This window comes from Anolis carolinensis, chromosome 3 (assembly GCF_035594765.1).
Source record: "Anolis carolinensis isolate JA03-04 chromosome 3, rAnoCar3.1.pri, whole genome shotgun sequence".
In the NCBI taxonomy this organism is placed as follows: Eukaryota; Metazoa; Chordata; class Lepidosauria; order Squamata; family Dactyloidae; genus Anolis; species Anolis carolinensis.
Genome location: NC_085843.1, coordinates 261,660,307 through 261,679,168, shown reverse-complemented (window position 1 = coordinate 261,679,168; position 18,862 = coordinate 261,660,307). Strand labels below are relative to the sequence as shown.

The window sequence follows — 18,862 nt, the reverse complement described above, 5'->3', positions numbered from 1 at the left end:
TCATTTGTTTGGGATCAGATACTTGCAATGTCTCTTTTCCCAAATACTTATCATTTTTAAAGTCACATATTAATTTCCATGATTTTATGTGGTGCATCATTCCATGGCAGCAACTATAATATTGCTGAATGAACTCGAGAAAGTGCATGCAGGGGAGGGCAAATACACTGAAAACCAATGTTAAATGGCTTGCTAGACAGATATAGATTTTCTGGGAAGCTGAGATAGATTTACTGGATGACATTATTTTGAATCAGGCCTGACCCCACTGTAACAAATGAGAATTTACTATATGGTTCAATTACTTGTCATCCAGTCCGTAAAACCAATGACATTGGCAAAGATGTATTGAGAATAATGATAAAGCGTGCGCTCTATCGTGGTGGAGGTCGTTACTTAAATTAGTGATTACCTGCAACAGTGCTACTTGGGCTACTTGCATCTACATTGCAGTATAATCCAGTTTCTGAATAAAGGTTAACTGCATTGAGCTGGATTATATGGCAGTGTAGACTTGACATTAAGTCAAGTCCCCTTGACATTAAGTCTAGTCGAGTCCAACTCTGGGAGTTGGTGCTCATTTCCATTTCCAAGCCAAAAAGCTGGTACTGTCCATAGACACCTCCTGGATCATGCAGCCAGCCCCCTGTTATCTTCCCACCGGAGCAGTACCTATTTATCTACTCACATTTGGATGTTTTTGAACTGCTAGGTTGGCAGAAGCTGGGGCTAACAATGGGAGCTCACCCTGTCTTGCAGATTCGAACTGCTGACCTTCTGGTCAGCAAGTTCTGCAGCTTAGTGCTTTAATCTGCTGCACCATCACGGCCCCTGTAGACTAATATAACCCAGTTTAAAGCCTTTAATATGGATTCTGAAACTGGATTATATGCAGAGCCGGCCCTAGGTATTTTTCAAGTGTAGGCGAACAGAATTTTGGCGCCCCCCCAAACCAATCACTGAAAAATAAAAGCGTTGGATAAGCGAAAATGTTGGATAATAAGGAAGTATAAAGGAAAAGCCTATAAAACATCAAATTACATTATGATTTTAAAAATTAAGCACCAAAACATCATGTTTTACAACAAATCAATAGAAAAAGCAGTTCAATACATGGTAATGTTATGTAGGAATTACTATATTTGCAAATTTAGCACTAAACATTGAACAGGGATAGAGGGCAGTGTGGACTTAGATAACCCAGATAGCCCTCAGTATTAAAAAAAAACCCTCTAAAATCAGGACAATAAATAAAGAACAACACTCTGAAAACAGAAGAAATCCAGACAGTAAACAATCAGGGACAGCTAACTCCTCCCAAAAAAAGATTCTCCCAGGCAAGAAGAAGCCAGGCCTTGAAGCCACAGGGCCAATAAATGCTAATCAAGGTGATTAATTACAACATTCACACCTGCTTCAAAGAAAAGTTCTTTCTCCCACCCTGGACCTTCTACAGATATATAAACCCCACATACCTAGCTTGCAAGTTCCTACAGACCTCACAATCTCTGAAGGCCCCAAAGGTGGACTTGCGTGGTGCGAAGGTGGGTCTGCGCTGGCCGGAAGGCCCAGCGCGGCCGCTGGAAGGCCCGAAAGAGAAGGAGGTGGAGAGTGGTGCCCTCCTCCCAGGACGATGGTGCCCCCGGGACGATGGCGCCACAGGCAAATGCCTATTTCGCCTTATGGTTGGACCGCCTCTGATTATATGGCAGTGTAGATCCAGCCTCAGGGTATCTGACAGGGGATGGGGGTGGACAATTTTCCTTTATTCTTCTAGGGACCAGTTCCATATATCTGCCCATTGGCTAGAGCGGTTGATTTGTGTCTGAAAATTCTCTGCAGCTGATGTCTCATGCACCAGCACTGATCCAGGGAAGATCACTTTGAGTAGCAGTGACTTGCAGCACAATGTAACATTTGTCTCTGTGAGGAGCATTACATATACAGAGATATAGTATTTAAGGGAACAGAAGTTATCAAGCAAATTCAAGAATTGAAACATGAGAGTTCTTAGTTGTGTTATGATGGGCTTGACTTTGCCAAGGAATTCTGTAATCTGAAAAATGAATGTGGTTTTTTTGAGGGACCCAAATGGCTCTAGTTTAATTATGCAGTCAAGTGCTTAGTGTTCTCTTTGACAGGACTAGATTTCTTTGACACTGTAATTTGTTCGATCCTCACCTGTGTTGTCTTCTCTGGCAAACATGTGCCTTACTAAATGGTACACATGCAATTACACAAGGAGCTAACTTTGTGAATTAAATAGGGATTTCCATCCATCTCCCTCCCTCCCACCTTTTCTCTGCATAAAGACTTTCATAATTTTATTAATGCCAGTCTTTGGTATCAAACAGTATTGTGGTGCTTTGAAGACATGTTTATTTATTTATAGCATTTTAAACCACACATCAACTGCAAAGTCTTGTTTTATATCTTGCAACATAACCTTTTGCGAGCCGGAGCCTTCTTTCCCTGCTATATGAAGTATTACCTGCAGTTGGCCAATAAGCATATGCACGCATACCGAGAGGAGAAGGGGGTCAAATATTGTTGCTGTGTAAGATCAGAAGGCCCCAGCAATGCAAGAGACATTTGTGTCCCTTTGCTATTCAGAATCAAATGACAAAAACTGTAAACAGAATTCAGCAAAAGGGATAAATGATCCAATCAGTTGGTTTAGCAAAGCAAGATGAATAATGTGCATGTCTCTAACAAGGGACGGTAGTCCTCTGTTGTCATTTACCAAGAATGATGTGACATGAACATATTTAAATGTATTTTAAATAAATGTTTTTCGCCTTAGAATGCTGCCTGCTTACGTGATTGGAATCATGAAACTGGTGGTTGTGTTGTACTGAAAGAAAGGATCACACAACTGGATTCAATTGAGGGTATTATGATAATGCTTCAACTAGCTGTTTTGTAATTCCAAACATGGTGTGTTTGGGTTCAAAAGAGGGACAATAAATATGAACAAATCTAGACATGAGGGACACATTCTCCTGGTCAAAGACTCAGTTGTTACTTACAGTTAAACAGTAGGTACTTACTTAGGCGATCCCTCACTATCCAAGTATGATGGCCTTCCAACTTTAGTGCCTTGGCAGTGGATGTGTAGGTGATGCTGCATGTTCTTGACCTGCATGTTCTTCCACAGTGAGGGCATCGATTTCCAGGTGGAAGGTGGTCCCGGTAAGGGTTGGCTTGATGTACTTTCCTCTTGGCACATTTCTCCCTTTCGCCCTCCATTCATTCCACAGCACTGCTGGCCACAGCTGACCTCCAGTTAGAGCACTCAAGGGCCAGGGCTTCCCCAATTCTCAGTGTCTATGCCACAGTTTTTAAGGTTAGCTTTGAGCCCATCTTTAAATCTCTTTTCCTGTCCACCAACATTCTATTTTCCATTCTTGAGTTGGGAGTGGAGCAACTGCTTTGGGAGACGATGATCGAGCATTTGGACAAAGTGGCTTGTCCAGCGGAGTTGATGGCGTAGGAGCATTGCTTCAGTGCTTGTGGTCTTTGCTTCTTCCAGCACACTGACATTGGTCCGCCTGTCTTCTCAAGAAATTTGCAGGATTTTTCGGAAGCAACGCTGATGGAATCGTTCCAGGAGTTGAGTGTGAAGTCTGTAGATACAGTCCACGTTTCACAGGCATATAACAGGGTTGGGAGGACAATAGCTTTATAAACAAGCACCTTGGTATCCCTATGAATGTCCCGATCCTCAAACATTCTCTGCTCAATACTCAAACAGTAGGTAGTTCTGCATTGGCTAGGTAAGGCTGTGGGCCAGATCTCTATTTAGGATTGCTAAATTTCCATTACTTCAAAATTCATTAGATCCAAAAAGAGGATTAATTGGGGTGGGTTATAGAGAGCACAGAACTTCCCTTTTACAACACCTCCATTGGCTGCTATCCCATTTCCGGTCACAGTTCAAAGTGCTGATTTTGACTTATAAAGCCCTATATGGCTTGGGTCCAGGTTATTTGAAAGGCTCTATCTTTCTCCATGAACCTGTCAGAACACTATGATCAAACTATCTCAAAAATCTTCTGTTTTTGTATCTTTTTATTAAAGTGATTGGAATGCTAGAGCAAAGCAGTGCTTCATCTCACCCTTTTCCCAATAACTGCTAATCAAATAACTGGAAAGCAATCCAGCAAGGAATGAAGACAACAGCCTTCTCTACCAGGTGATATTCACCGTAACCATGCTATCTCTAAACCTGGAAGCTGGAGATATAGCTCATAGCAATCATATTAAATAGTCTGAATTTGCCTATTACCCTTTCATATCACTTAAGTGGAGAAAACAAAATGCAAAACAATAACTAGAAAATAGTAAATAACAGGGAAGAAAAAAAAACAGTGAGATGGAGTCCTACTGCCTAGGCTCTGGAATGCCATTTCTCAGATCTAAAAATACTAATAGCCTCAACTATTTCATGAAGTTTGTCAGTGTAGACAATCCCTAATACAATTAAAGAATTACCAAAGGTACCCTGTACTGCCTTCTAAGTCATTGTGTTGCATTTTGATATACAATAAGGGCTTATGATGAGTTTGCACATTTCAAGAGTAAGATTAGGCTTGGTTGGAATGCCATTTATCTCTTAAAGTGTTAATCTGATTTATCTCCATTTTGCGATCTTTCTCCCTAATGTACTTGATGGCAAAATTCAATCGTTTTTACTACAGAACTGGGCCTCAAAGGCCAGTACTCAATTTTCTATTTCTCAATTTTTATGCAATGTGTATGTTTGGGCACTTGATAAATTCAAACCTTGGGGACAGCAATACTGAGTTATATTGTGAAAGCAAAGGACCATCTGTTGAGTTATATAATAGAGATTATTGGTTTAATTTTTTTGAAACTTATGAGAAAAAATTGATCCTCTACAATATATTGTAGAAGTTTAGCAAGCCTTATTTTGGGTCAGGTCCTTGCTGGTTGCAGTGTATCATTTTAAAATAACAGTCCCTTTCTCAGAAGATAATATTGAACTAACATGGTTTCTATTGAGTAGCAGAGTAATGACACATAAGGTTAAGACAGCAGGGAGGACTTTAATGGCTAGGATCCAAAGATCTTCCATTTCTAATAGCCATCGCTTGCTTATGGGATAATTTGTTACTTCAGGGAGGGAAAACAAAAACTTTATCTAAAGCAGTGGTTCTCAGCCTGTGGGTCCCCAGATGTTTTGGCCTTCAACTCCCAGAAATCCTAACAGCTGGTAAACTGGCTGAGATTTCTGAGAGTTGTAGGCCAAAACACCTGGGGACCCACAGATTGAGAACCACTGATCTAGAGATTTTGTCTCAGAAGTGAAGCTTATCTTGATTAAAATAGCATGGTAGGTCTCTATTTCACATCAACTAAAATATGATGGTAGGTTTTTATAGTTGATTCATAAGTCACTCGCAAATACTGCAAACTGATATATATATTCATATTATTTGTTCATTATAGCCCTAGGATGGGGATCTTTTGGACCTTCAGACGTTGTTGCACTAGACTCCAATTGCCTCTGAACATTCTGTCATGGTCTGAAAGGCCAGAGGTTTTCCGACTTTAAATGATTGTATTTTGCAAGTTCATCAATAGCATTATTGTTTTACATATCGATACTTTGAGAAATACAGTGTCATAATATTGACCCTAAGTAAAATTGGCAGGGCAAAATTTGAAAATGGCCATATTTAGAAAAGATAGAAATTTCATTTTGAAGTAGTGCTACTTTTTTCATTGATATGCTCTCTGTATTGCTATTGTGATGTGTCTCATTCATGTTCAAACACTGATAACCAATATCCAAGTCCAAAGGTCATCCATGTGGAGTTCTTGAATCAAAGCCTAAATCCATAACACCAGCGTCCACATTCTAAGGTCAAACAAACCAGTAAGTAACAGTATAACTAATCCAGTTCTGGTCCAGGGTTCATAGAGGCCAGTTCTGGTCCAGGATTCATAAAGCCAGTCACACAACGAGTTCACGATAACACCTTCCAGCAAGACGTTGCCTCCAGCAACAAGACTGCAAACTCAAGAGTCTTTTATGATAAGGCCACAGGTGTTGCTTGTGAATAGCCTGTTTCTCAGCTAATCTGCCAGACCTGCATAACTGAGCTTGCTCTCTGCGAAATTTCACATGAGAAGGAGCAGTTAACTCTTCCGCAGCCTGTCCTGAAGTACTGGCTTCTGATTGCTCCTCCTGTTAGGATCATGTAGCTACTGCTAAAGGTTCTCATTCTGCAGCTACTACAGCAGGCATGGGCAAACTTTGGTCCTCCAGGTGTTTTGGACTTCAGCTCCCACAATTCCTAATAGCCTATCAGTGGTTAGGAATTGTGGGAGTTGAAGTCCAAAACACCTGGAGGGCCAAAGTTTGGCCATGCCTATATTACACTGTGCTGTGCAGGCTGCTGAAAGCTGTTGGTCTGCTACTTCAATCACTCATCCTCGCTGTCAGAGCTGACCAGGACAATTGCCTCAGTTAAGAGAGAAGTTTAGCTTAATCACTTCTTAAACTTTCCCCCCAGTGTAGTTGGCCAAAATGCGTAGGAGTCATAGGAATGTAGAAGCCAACTTGTATCAAATAAAGATATTTGTCCATCTGCTTCAGTATCTTCTGGGATCTGTTTGGTGAGGCACCAGTACTATATAGCGAAGACGGCAAAAACTTTGTAAAACTGCAACTCCCATGATTCCTTAGCACTGGGCCATGGGAGTTGGTGTCAAATTCCATTATTTCTACAGTGTAGAGATGCACTCTAGGATGCAATCTTTCCCTTAACCTGCTATCAGATTCTTTTAAGGAGAGCTAGTAGGGATGGAAACTGGAACCTTTTAAGTACAAAGCATGGACTCATCTCCAGCCAACTGCTTTTAATATTTGGAATACCAATATCAAAGATCTTCAAGCACTCTTTATTACAGAAAAAGTAGACTACCTTTAAAATACTTGGAAGTATTTGTTCAAGGTAGGGGGTTCTTATTATGATCTCTAAAGCTTTTTTAAAGGCATTCAGAAGAGTCTGTAACACTCTAGTGAAGAATGTAGCAGGACTGGTCAGGTACTAAGTATATATCTCAAATGACACAAGTCCAACCACTTCTCATACTTCAGTGAATTCAAAGCAGCACCTAGGCTCTCAGCAGCTGAGTTATGAAGTTCACTTCAATTAGTCCAAAGTGCTCCAGAGTTCATCAAGTATGCAACTCAATTAGCAAAGCTCCCTGGATTGGTAACAGCCGTGACATAAAAAGACATTTCTCCTGGCCAATAAAATATGCAGCTCAATTAGCAATCCATGCAGGTTGATAATTAAAATATGTAACTTGATCTTCCAACTAGAAGACAGATGACTAGTTAAATTTCCAGGCTATCCATTAATAGCAGTTGTCATGCTTTGCAATAGTAATGAGAAACACCAGCAGCTAAATTTGTTACTTCTACCGTTGTAACATTTTCTAACATATGAGATTATTACATACCAATACATTGGGGAAAATATTTTCCCCATTATCTGTTAGCATCAGATACATATATCTTACACACAGTCATGTGGTGGACTTCTGAATCATACTTCAATTGCAGGTGAAAATGGTATTTTAAAATTAGAATGTTTAATTTGTATTTTTAAATGTTTTCCGAAATGTTTCTGTATTATATATCACCTCAAGTCATTTCAGAATCACAAGAAACTAAGAAATGTAATTCGTCATCAATCTATACATTTTTACAGAATTCCCTGTGAATGTTTCTACTATAAATTTGGCTGAACACAACAGAAAAGAAAGTATGATATGTTACTATTAATTTGCTACATACATGTTGCACTTTCTTCTCTGTTATGTTCAGCCAAATTTATACATTCACAGGAATGACACACACAAAAACTACATACATGTAGATTTTTTAAAGTCTTTTCCTATTGGAGGAGCCTACAAGAGAGTTTGATCCTTTAAAAATTTCCCCCCTTTGTTTCAGGACTGTAAATTTAGTTGGTCTCCCCCGGCCCCAAATGTTTGCACAGAAACAGTGTTTTGCACGAAGCACTCACATATATGTATACCACAAATTCTTCCGCAAATCGCTTAGCACTTGATTATTCCTTCAGTGGGGCCTTTTCATTTGAGACTCCCTTCAAGGAAGACATTTTTTACATCCTTTCCCCTCTAGTTGTGTCAGCTTAGCATAATTTCTTGAAAATACTGAAAACCAAATAAAACGAAATGTATCGGCCAAGCAGCTCAAGCTAATGTGATAATTGTATTTCATGTGGTAAGTGTATTTATTCAGAGGGGATAAAAATGTGCAGTTGATTAAGCAGGCAGCAGTCCATGAAAACTTATGCCAAGTAAAACATTCTTTACCAGTTTTGGCTGCAACAAAAACAGCAGCACCTTGGAAGTATTACCCCAAATATAACAATCTGTGGTCTTTCATTTTCCATTATTCCACATTTAAGTTGAGAGATTTCAGGGCACAGTAGAACATTTTGTTGTTTTTACTGCAATAGACTTAATTAGGCTATTCCTGTTGAAGTCAAAATGATAAAAGAATCAGAATACCTTTCCAAGAGACACAGAATTCTGACTTTTACATAGAGAGGAGAATAAGGGTGTTGTCACACTATATAAGCACTATTATTCCACTTTAACTTGAACATAGAGTCATGCTGGAAGACCTAGAAATTCCTAGAGAAGTAAACATATAACAAATCCCCCTCCACCGTCAAAGGGGTCCTATGCCCGACTATGGGAATGTGGATGACTGACTGTATTAGGTGTATATAATGCTGATTTTTACTGTTTATAGAAAAGCACTGATAGAGGCAAACTAAGAGTGGGGACAGTGTGGCCTGTAGGATTTATGTGACTACTGGGACTCTATTTTACATTCTCAGAAGATCACTCAAAATCTCCAGATCATAAGTAATGGGAAATATTTGGTCCACAGATTACTACAAATGTTATGGTTTTAACCCCCTTCTGAAAACCCAAGTAACAGAAAAAGTTAGTGTCTCCAAACTGGCTACAAATAAAACGTGAAGGGATGTGATATCACTTCTGGTTGTGTCAGAGCCACCTGAAAAGGCCAGTTTTAGTTTCACTACTTGTACAGTTAGAGAGGATTCAAATTCTACAAAACTAGTTGGGCAACGGCTAACATTCCATGGAAACTGATTTACTGGGGAGTGTGGAGCTGATGTTGTAGCCTTTTAATGTTGGGATTCACAAATTCAATTGCATGTTTAGGAGGCGAAGGTTCCCGGGAGGCATAAAAGACAATGTCCAAAGCTGTAAATGAGATAATCAAACTAGAGTTAGAACTGAAAAGAAGAACTGAAAAGAAGGGAAAGGCTGAGGATTAAGGAAGGATAGATAGGGGACTAGACGTGAACTTACAGAAGAAGGGAAAGCAGAGGAAGCTTTATGCAAGAATCAGTAGTATCACTACAGTTGGTTTCCTCCAGTGCAATAACTTATGGTATCACCCTTATGGGCCACCACCCATCCCAGACCGTATTACAATATTGTGGCTAAAATATCAGAACATTTGATGAATTAAATGATTATTTAAAAAACAGAAGGAATTAAAACAGTTTTTGTGCCCCATGCAAATAAAAATATGTGATTTGATGCATCATTGTATCTCAGTAATAATGACAGCTCATACCTGAGTGCACATTTGTTAAAGGATTCAAAAAGGGAAATAACAAGAGTTTTAGCTTTGTAGGTATAGGGGCATAAAGATCTCCCACATTTGAAAGGGTTATAAAAATGAATGAAGCTTTCTAGAAAAAACAATGTAAATATTTCTGAAAAGTACATAAAACAGTTTTGTTTTAATGAGTTGTAAAAATCATATCCGGTGGCAAAGTGCGTTAAAGCACTGAGCTGGAGACCGAAAGGTCCCAGATTCAAACCCCGGGAGCGGCGGGAGCGGCCGCTGTTAGCTCCAGCTCCTGCCAACCTAGCAGTTCGAAAACCTGCCAATGTGAGTAGATCAATAGGTACCGCTCCGGCGGGAAGGTAACGGTGCTCCATGCAGTCATGCCAGCCACATGACCTTGGAGGTGTCTACAGACAACGCCAGCTCTTCGGCTTAGAAATGGAGATGAGCACCAGCCCCCAGAGTCAGACATGACTGGACTTAACGTCAGGGGAAACCTTTACCTTTTTAAAAATCGTAGTTTTAGATTGGCATGCAGAATCCTTCTCAAATTCCAGCTTGATATCCTGAGTACCAAGGCATGCTTATGAGCCTTGGTGATTGCTGAGTGGATGCTATTACTGTTTCCACATTTTCTGGTGTAGCCCTTATAAGAAAAGTGGTCCTGGGAGTGAGGGAGGTGCTGGAACAGTAGTGTCAAGTGCTAGATCAAAAAGAAGACTTTCCTAGGGTTCCCCCCTCCCCAGATCCAGTTGTATTTCCGATTATTCAGCCCTGGAGCTTCCCTGAATTTACCCTATTAGTGATACATCTACCTATTATACACTGAACTGAAATTGTACAGATGTCCATATCCCAAATTCAAATTAGCACCCGTTAAAGTAGTTTACCAAGAAATAAGTACTCTTTCGAGGGACCCCTAGTGGCACAGTGTGTTAAAGCACTAAGCTGCTGAACTTGCGGACCAAAAGGTCCCAGGTTCAAATCCCGGGAGCGGAATGAGGGCCCGCAGTTAGCCCCAGCTCCTGCCAACCTAGCAGTTTGAAAACATGCAAATGTGAGTAGATAAATAGGTACTGCTCCAGCGAGAAGGTAATGGTGCTCCATGCAGTCATGCTGGTCACATGACCTTGGAGGTGTCTACGGACAACGCCAGCTCTTTGGCTTAGAAATGCATATGAGCACCAACCCCCAGAGTCGGTCACAACTGGACTTAACTTCAGGGGAAAACCTTTACCTTTAAGTACTCTTTCCCCTCTTGCTTAAGGTGACTCCTTGTCCTGCAGTGTGCTCCACTCTTCCAGCTCCTATCCTATAGGGCTGTCTCAGAGCCATCACTGGTGCTCTGGGACCCAATTTCCACTGCCAGCTCTCAGGCCTGCTGTGACTATTCTGTTACTTAGCAGAGGAGTGTTACTTAGTCTTACTGTTACTTAGCTCTGAGCAAGGATTTCGGTACAGGCAGACTCCAAGTTACAAACATTTGACTTACAAACAACTTAATAGTTAAGCATATGGGCAAGATAACAGGAAGTGAGGGAAATCTACACCTAGGAAGGAAAATTCACTCCAGGAATAGTTATCATAGGGGAAAAGTGTCTCCTCTGAAGCTTTTTCTCACCAATCTTTGTTTCCATAACAAGCCAAATATTTTTTTAAAAGTCACAGGGACAGAATGTGAAATCTTCTGAATGGGCACAGCCAGGAAAAAAAAAGAATACCACAGGGGAGTTAACCCTTTCTTGTGTTATTCAAAGCTAAAATAGACTTACAAACAAATTCAACCTAAGAACAAACCTACAGAACCTATCTTGTTCATAATGTGGGGATTGCCTATATTCATACAAATTACAGGGATCTTTAATATCAGAAAACATATAGCAGCAGTGCACATCTAAACATAAAGGGAGATGCTTGCCATCCCAGCAACCTGTTTCACCTCATTCCCTCAAGGTCACCACAATTTACCACATTGTACACATGTAGCAATACACAGCAACAAACCGGATTTTCTGGGAACTACAGAAATAAAAGTGAATCTTGTTGTATTACATTAAAACCTGAAAGAAGCATTTCCACTGCCAAAAGGGTTATACATTGTTTGTCAGAAACAAGGCATTTACCAAGTGAGTATAATTTATTTGGTTTGTGTAGACAGGCCCTAAGTCAGAATCAAGGCTGACTATGGAGAAACATCCCATTCGTATGCATTAACTTGAGTCAGTATTGGCAGGAGAATGGGAACTGATGGCCATTGTGTAAGGGGTTAGAACTCTATCCTGTGTAATATTTTAACAATAAGTCATAAAATAATATGTATTATTAAAATTTATAATCATTGAAGAAAAGATGCATTGAATATACCAATACTGGTTTTTTTTAAAAAAACCTTTTCAACAAACAAGATCTTCCAATGTTTTGTCTCATTCCAGGATACACCTACCAATGGCAGAGAGTTATAGTAACTGTGGCAATGGTATAGTAGTTGGAAATGCCTATGTAATAAGGAAAATGCCAAATAAATGGCAACACACCACATTGTGGTGCCAGTGGCAGAATCTTATGCGTGTGGTCTGGCACAAGTCACAAGAAATGGCACGTTCACCACAAAACAATTGTTCAAATATTTTATGCTTATTGTGCAAAGACTATAGTAACTGATGTGTGTACTAAAACAGATTTATTGGTTTGGTACTGTTTCATTATTCAGGTGGAGGCCAAAAGGGGGTGCTACACAAAGAAGGATACTCCATTTTATAGGGGGGGGGGGGGGGGGGTTGAAGGAGGAAAACTATTTCTTCCATTTTTGCTGGTTATTTCCCCCCACCCACCCACCCACCCACCTACCTACCCACCCACCCACCCATGTCATACATGAGGGTTGTTTCCATGATGATGACACGGGTGGGGAGGAATAACAGGAAAACAGGAGGAAATAGTTTTCCTCCTTCAACCCCCCCCCCCCCCCAATTTGCCCCATAAAATGGACTATCCTTCTCTGTCTAGCTCCCCCTTTTGGCCTTCGCATGGATAATGGAACACTATCATTGGTTCTGTCATTGGTTCTGTTCTGCAATAGATATAAAGAAAAACTTCAGAGCCATAAGCCATTTATTACTGAACATCTTCACACCTTGCAGTCTTGCTCACAGATTGTTCCCATTTTGCTAGTTGTTCAGGCAAAGGATGCAACAGACCAAGTAATTATCATAAATCGTCTGCTAGCAAGTATTCTAATTCCTGAGCAGTGGAAACAAAAGAGGCATTGTGAAAAAATGGGGCCAGGAGACAATTTCTATATTTAGCATAAATGGACATCATCTAACCAGTTAAGCATTTTTTTATGTCTCATTGATTTTAGTAGAGGTGGTGAGCCTGCTTACATATTTTACTCATTCCGTAAACAACATTCAAATGTAGTGTGTTGTTGATTGTGTGAATGCAATTAACATGCACATTTCAAAAAACAAAAACAAAATGGCATTGTGGGAGAGAGGGGAAGTACTCAGTATGGAAATAGGGTGAGAGAATTTTGAAATGTTCCTTCTACAGAAAGTCACCTGCCCAGCTGAATTAAAAAAAATAGTTTGAGAATAATGATCTGAATTGGCAGGAGAACTTGTTTTCTTACCTTATTGTAAGCTTGTTATTATTTTATTCATTTATATCTTGTATTTCTCTTGATAATGGGATAAAAGTTGGCTAAGTACATTTTAAAAAAGAAAAAGGTCAAAAACAATTCGAAATCAAGAAAAGTTCAAGCACTGTATAAGCTAAAACATGAAATATTAAAATATTTAAAATCATTAGAAGTCTAATGTGGTTCCACCATATACATATGGAAATAATCCACCTGCTTGTTCATTCATGAATGACTGAAAGCCTTTCCAGTGCTGCTGCCAATTGAAGGATGGTGAGTATCCTCTGCAGGGTCATGCCAACTGGCACGGTAGCAACACGCTTGCTCATCCATTTGCAAACAACTGCACAGGAGTACCATTGATGTTACCAATCACAGGGCAGTAAGCAGCTTTCACAGGGATGTGGAAAGTGGTAGTTATGTCTGTTTATGAATTGACATGTGGGACAATTGCTGGCATTACTAATAGCAGTGTGGTGAGCAGCTTCCACAGGCATATGGAAAGCAGCATTAATGCTAGCACACCTGCTTCATCATTTGCAGAAGATGCTCAAAAGTGGAAACAGACTGATAAAGATCTCTCCATCTGTACTGCTACCCTGCCTCATTTTAAATAGGGACTTGAGCACATTTTTGGTATTTATGAGGGATCTTCGAATCAACCCCCTTTGGATACTAAGGCTCAGTATATATACATACACTTTTAAAAACCTTAAAACCATTAAAAACTCAACCACATTGGTTTGTAGAAGCCAATGGAAGGAGAACAAGGATGAAGCCATTCTTGTCTCTCTAAGACAATGGTTCTCAACATGTGGGTCCACAGATGTTTTGGCCTTCAACTCCCAGAAACTACCTGAGAAGGTGGTGGAACAGAGAAAAGGCCCTCTCCAGGCAATTTAACTGTAATGGGCTCATACATGGAGATACAGTCTTTCAAATAACCTGGTCTTAACTCATATAGGTCTTTATAGGTCAAATCCAGAACTTTGAATTGTGCACAGAGATGGACCAGCAGCCAATGGGGTTGTCACAACAACAGAGTTGTCCCTAACCCGTTCACAAGCTGGCTTTAGCTGTTTGGAACAACTGAAGTTTCTGATCAGATGAAATAAGGGACAGGACTAATATATCTTTCATAGTTATGTAGAAAAAGGAATTTGATTAGATAAAATTTGGATGGCAAGAACATTTCTTGAAAACCTAACTTCTGTGATGTATTAAAAGTACAAAAGCTGTGTCCCTTCTTTCACCTGATGATCTTATTGTGGAGTCTCCAGCTATTCCTTTTTTGTTAAGAAATGAAGAAAAACAATAGGTTGAAGCCAGCCTAAGTTAAGTCATGGTTTATCTACATGGAATCAATATTTGCCACTTCAGACTAAACTCAATTATTTTCAGTTTTAGCAGCCTGACAAAACCAGTGCCTGATTTTTTATATCAAAACATATTGGTTCAGATTAGGAATTGAATTTAGCCTTTAGGGGCTAAAAGAGAAGCCTGTATTTAGGGTTATTTTTTAGAGTCATGATATCATTATGCAAGTTGTCTATATTCAGCTGCTGCTTGTATTCTGTTCAATAAAGTCTATGGCTCCATGACAGTGAGTTGCTTACTATGAGGATGAGAAACAGCTTCTTCTGAAGTAAATGAGAAGACAAAACAGAGAGGAAAACTGTTAAGCCACAAGGATAGTGAAGAACATTTAGAAGCCTCGTCTCCAGGAATGGTGGCCATGTGCTGTACTTTAAAGAGTTTCAGGTCTTCATATGAAGGTGTCTTTATTTAAAGAGTATACTAGTTATACCCAGTTTAAAGATGAAGAAACAAGAAGGAAAAGCAAGAGATCTAAAGAGATTCACAGATATTGGACAGGTATGCACCTGGTCACCGTTGTAAGATATATGATATTTCTATTTACATTTTAATAGTTGTTTTTAAGTGTGTAAGTTATACAGATCTATGCTGCTTTTTGCAATGACTGATTTTCTGTATTTGGGAAAAATACTGTGGGCCTCTTAATCTTGAAGTGGTAGAGCACTGTCCTATTTTTAATGTACGTATTTTCCCATGCTGCCATTGACCACCATGGATGCCCAGCATTGTGACCCTGCCTCTTTTAAAGCTTATAGATCACACTAGTACTATCTATCAAATCAGGCGCTCTATAAAACCATATAATGCTGTTAGTTTTATAAGGTGGAAGACCTTAAAAACATTTTGGGGGCTTTCCATATCATTCCTCCTTGAAGTTCTGGTACTTATGAAAACTATTCGTATGGGTGGATTTTTGTGTGTTGATAAGACAGCCTATGACTTGTATTAACTTCTCAACATTCTTTTCTACATCTAGTAGTTTATTCATTAACTGGGTGGAGAACCACTTTGGGGAAGGGAAAGAAACCCCCACAAACCCACAGTATTACAACTATAGTGATTCAGATTTGCAAATCAATTTTGTTCCCTGCCTCCCCCGCCCCCCTATCTTTACTCAGGCCACAAGTTTTGCAACCAATTAATCTGGTTTTTGAGTAGCCAAGTTAGAGGGAAATAGAGAGAAGATATTTGTTTGCTTGATTCCACATGACAACTCCAGGGTAACTGAATAGACTGTATGGTTGGTTTGACAAGGCAGAGCTCTGAGCCAGCAGCCTCACATACCAGAGGCAGGGGGGTTGGCCGGGGGACTCTGACAATTGTAATGGATTTTATCCGAATTTCTCCAAAGGCTGACTGTTTTGTCTTCAATTATTAATACTTTTCAGAGGGGTTTCTCTTCTGTCCCCTTTTCTGTGAGGTAATGAATAACTATTAACTTAAACCAATATGCATTCATATTAGCTTTTTCAGCAATGAATAATTTAATTGCATGCATGGGGGAGGAACGCGTTTGAATGGCTGCATGTCAAAACACTGGAGTGGATTTCTGAGGCAGTGTGAAACGTATCCTTGAAGTTGCGCTGGTTTGAATAGAGAACATTAGATATGGATGTGCTACAGATGTTTGTGAGTGAACTTGATGCCATAAATGTGTTTACTACTAGTATTTTATATGAGGGGTGAACATGTTGTAAATTAATCTGAGAGGATACTAAAAAGAGAAGCAGGTTCTTTTGGAAACTTGGTGCTTCATTGTATATGTAGATTAATTTTCAGTTGGTCTTCATTTCTTTTTGCTTCCTTTCTCTCGCTATAGTATATGGATATTCTACTTAAACACCCCTAATTTGGGGGAAACAAAATATAATTGTCTTGTTATGCAATTCTTTTAATAGATGTCTCATTGGCTGCTACTGAGAGAGAACCAAAGGGCATTGAGGGAGTGCTGTGCAATTGTACTCACAGTGGGTTCTGAAAGTCACAGTCAATTGATTTTGGTATTCCAAAATGAACTATCTGATTCTTCTGAGTTGAAACTTCTCAGTGATGCTTCATTCAAGTCTAGCAGCTTGCCTCCCAGTCTGAGAGCCCAAGTTAGTTATTTGCAGTGCACCTGTAATATGCCTAGCAGACATTTCGACAAACTGGAGTACTAATATACAAAATATTGTGCACATTAGTAATAGCACCCAGCTGTATGTTGCATTTTGTTCAGTGCATACTTCCATGTTAGTGTGTGCGAGACTATGGACTAGCAGCACAGTGTCTCTGATTTAAAAAAGTTATTCGCACTGAATTAACTCAGGTAAACAGGTTCTAGTACTGTATTTTCTTTTTATTTATCCAAGTTTTGGTAGTGCTGCAGAATCTACTTTCCAGCTCCTTAGAAAAGCATTTTCATGATATGAAAAACTGAGCACAGAGTTAATGAAAAATATAGTAATATTATGTGGGGAGGGAATCTTGGGTGGGTTGGTTGCATGTATTGTATTGTAATTCAGTTCTCATTAAATAGTTGTTAAAGGACTGAAGAATCTTAATGTTGTCGGGTAGTTATATTCAGTTTTCAGTGTGTATGATAGGATGATCAGATGTAAAAGTGGACAGGACTCCTGGATCTTTAACCAGTGAACTTTCCTCCTTTCACAGTGGCCAAAGGAACAGGAACTCTGCTCTTATTATCTTATTTTAGGCAATGGTTATCAAAGAACCATATTTCCTTGGTGAGACATTGATAACCCTCTTATGTACAATTTATGTTGGTCCACTGAATTTTATAGGAAAATATCATAGTTTTGTTTAATGGTGAAATAATAAGATACAAAATTGTTTGTGTTTGCTTCAACTTCTGTTTCTATCATTTATACCACAGAAAGAGCGGTGAAATGAAACTACTTATCCCTATCAGTGCTTCTTTTTATTGCTTCCTCCAGATCAATTTGCATAAAGATACAAATACAAATTTTGCTTATAATTTTTGCATTGGAAATTGATTTTCTTCACAGATGCTAGTTTAGAATGAGAAAATGTATTTATGTATTTGGTTTGATTTAATTTGATTTGAATCTTGATTTTCTGCTACAGTGGGACCCAATGTGGTTTAAAACGTGGTTTAAACAAGATATAATTAAAATCCTGATGATAAAAAGGTGTTTAAAATTAAATCATAACAAAACACTTGAATAGCCTACATTTTTACCTTTAAAGTCACTGTGACAAGAAAAATTCAGAGTAGCTGGAAGAAAACTAAAGAAACTAAAGTACATACATTGACTCCTGGTTAAAAGCCTTTGTTGTGTTTCCTGGAAAAACATGAAGTGGAGAGAATTCATTTGTTTATTATTTGTTGTTCAAGGAGTACTATGGCATGGATACTAAGCACCCAGTTTTTGAAAGCTTGGTTTCCCCCTGATCATAGTTATGAAGTTGGAATCTAGAACTGAAAACTTTGTTTAGATTGGATGACTTTTTATTCTTATGAAGTCAAACTTTCTGGTTGTGGGTAGGTAAGTGGTAGGTGTGCATTGAATAGAGGTGGGTTGGCATGTTGAGTGGGGAAAAGATTTATTTATTTGGAGTATTTATAACCTGCTCTTCATCCAAAAAGGCTTCTAGTCTGGCTTACAAATTGTTAATTTGATAGTTCCCTTCCCTCAAGCTTACAGTCTAAATAAGAACCTACAGAAATGGAAAAAAAGAATGGCAGTGTAAAATGGGATTACATCCAGCAGATATTGCCTTTTCTTCTTTTCCTTTGCAGCAAGAACAGTGGTAGTTGGGATGGAGAGGTGGGCCTCTCATCAGCTTCTTGGCCTAGGCATGGTGAAGATGTGCCTGCCCCTTTTTCTCTCCCTTCAAAATCTGGGCTCTGGCAGGTGGAATGGAGGGTGGCCTGAGCTGAGATGGCACTATGTCTGCCTTTTTCAATCTTCCTCTGAAGCTAAGACAGCAACAGTTGGAATGGAGAGAGGGCCTTTCATTAACTTGATCAAAATGATTCAACTGTATCTAGATTAACCATGCTCAAAAGGCACATACCAGCTCTTAGCCATGCTTGCCCACTCCCACAATAAGATCATTGAAACTGTTCCCAAATTGGAATTCCTCTCCTGGGCTGAAAAAATTCCCTGTTTTGGCCATAGGACTGGGAGACAAAATTC

At 39.4% G+C, this 18,862-nt stretch overlaps 1 protein-coding gene across 3 annotated transcripts in view; it reads left to right on the top strand.

Annotated features, from left to right (window-relative positions):
• Positions 1-15,882: 15,882 nt before the first annotated feature.
• The window catches only part of veph1 (ventricular zone expressed PH domain containing 1), a 150,524-nt gene continuing 147,544 nt past the window's right edge, over positions 15,883-18,862 (top strand). For 2 of the 3 annotated variants that reach the window (XM_062976703.1, XM_062976704.1), the window contains exon 1: positions 15,883-16,119. The gene's annotated coding sequence lies outside the window, so the exon portion shown is untranslated. The other variant, XM_062976705.1, reaches the window with a different exon arrangement.